The sequence below is a fragment of the Pongo pygmaeus genome, chromosome 16 (genome assembly GCF_028885625.2).
Source record: "Pongo pygmaeus isolate AG05252 chromosome 16, NHGRI_mPonPyg2-v2.0_pri, whole genome shotgun sequence".
Lineage (NCBI taxonomy): Eukaryota > Metazoa > Chordata > Mammalia > Primates > Hominidae > Pongo > Pongo pygmaeus.
In genome coordinates, this window is record NC_072389.2 from 105604038 (window position 1) to 105606344 (window position 2307).

The window sequence follows — 2307 nt, forward strand, 5'->3', positions numbered from 1 at the left end:
TTTTTGCAAAAGCAAGAAGATGAAAACTTTAGCTCTTTTGTAGATATGATTTTTGAGTTGAGATGGCGGGAAAATTTAGTGGGATTTTGATATAAGAGTAACAAAAGGGAGCCTCTAGGGACAAAGCAGATAATACATTGAGAATGAACAGAAATTATTTCTCAGCCTGGCTCTGCCATGGCAATTCTTGTCCCTTCCCTATAATTAATTATTTTCTGGTTTAACCGAGAAAACATGAGACAATCTCAAATTTCCTCAGAGCTAGATTACAACATTCCGTTTTATTAGCTCTAGAACAACATGAACAGAAGCTTTAGTGGTAGTGTTATAGTCTATGCTGAGGTTTGTTAGCAGTGCATTATTACCTAAGAGATCGCTGCTTCGTTCAGCCAGTTAACTGGAGATCACCAAAATGTTCTGCTCTTGAAAGAGAAAGAAGGGGAGAAAGTGGGGGTGGGGGGGCGGAGAGAGAGAGAGCGCGAGAGAGAGAGCTCCTTCTTCGCAGAGCAATTCAGGTAAATGCATTGTCCAATGGCCCTGAGATCCATTAATTAAATTAATTAGACTTCATAGCATTTGCTGATGAACCATGATGAAAAAAGTTGGAAGAGAATAGGAAACACACTGCAGCATCTTGTTTCGCCAGAGTTGGGCCCTTGAGAATTATTAAGTGATAGTTTGACATAATTCAGAATTAATAAAATCTGTCTGCCCTCTGAAAGTGTGCATTTTCATAATTTAAGTAATTCATGCAAATTAGCTTAGATCAAAATGTGAGCTCCATTGTTGCCTACAAGTTAGCAAGACTTCATGACTGGTGATATAATAGTATCATCACCCCAGGGAAGGATATTTCTGTGAAATTAAGTAGTATAGTTCTATATGAAAAATCCTGCTAATAAATATAGGCCTTATTTTGATATTTTGGAATTTTATAGGGAATTAAATACAATACAATAATGCATTCTACTGAGGTCAGACAGCTGAGAAAAACAGGTCAGTCAAATCCTCATTCCTGTGAAATTTACCAAGGGGCTTTTAAAATGGCCAAACGTTAAAGTATCTAGCGCGATGCTTGAAATATAATCGGTGGAAATACACTAAACTAAAATGATCTTGTCCAGTCTCATGGTTTCAAATGCTAGCCCCATGCTAATGATCAAATTTTCTATGCATTCAAAACTCCTGAACTCAGATTTAGATATCCAACATCTCTACTGGTTTCTTCACCTTACTGTTTCCCACACCAAACTTCTTTCCTTTCTTAATCCATTTTCCACCACCTTTTCCATTATATTAAATGGAATTAAATAGGGGTGTTTGGCTCAGGCTATGAAATTTGACTCACATTGCATGTCAAATTCATCACCAAATCCTGTCAACTCTACTTTAAAAATATTTTCAAAATATGACCACCTCTTACTACTACCAGTCTAGTTCAAATCATCCTATCTCTTTCCTAGGTGATTGCAATAACATCTTACTACCTAGATCTACCCTTTGTCCTATAGTCAATTCTTATCTCAGCAGACAGCCGACTGTTAAAGCTGTGAACCTTATCAGCCTCCATTTCAAGTGCCTTCAGTGGCTTCCATTTCACCTCCAATAAAATGGAAATCTCCACAATGACATCTAAGACTCTCCATTGTTGGTCCCCCTTCTTGCCTTACGAGTAAAAACTCTTCTACTATTTCCACTGTATTTAGTCTACTATAGCAGGGAGACCTATTTGCTGTCCCTTAAACAAAGCAGATGTCTTTCTCCTCTGGTCTTTGCACTTGCTGGTCCTGTTACTGGGAGTGTTCTTTTTCCCATCCTCTTGATGACTTCCCTCATCTCCTTCGAGTCCTTGATGGAATGTTCTCACACAGCGAGGACTTCCCTGGCAACCATACTTAAAACAGAATCTTCAGTCCCATGTCCAGCACTCTTTATGCACCTTCCCTGTTTTAGAATAGTTTGAGGAAATGAGTAAGTGTTTTGGGGACACAGCACTTAACTATCACCTGATATAATTAGGCATAAAACTGTATTTCTTAATTATTTTCTTTCTTATGTGTTTGTTTGCCTCCCGTCATAACTAAAGATTTAGTGAAGATTGTTTTATCCACAATGGTATTCCTAATTCCTTAAAAAGTGTTTGGTATAAAACAAACATACATTGAGCATTTGTTGAATAAAAGAATTATATGTAAATTTATGGTCAGGCATTATTTGAGGGGAAAACTCTTAGTCTCTAAACAAATTTATTTGGATACCTGGTAAATTATACTATAATTAATTTGGGAAATAAACTTGTTCCTCTTA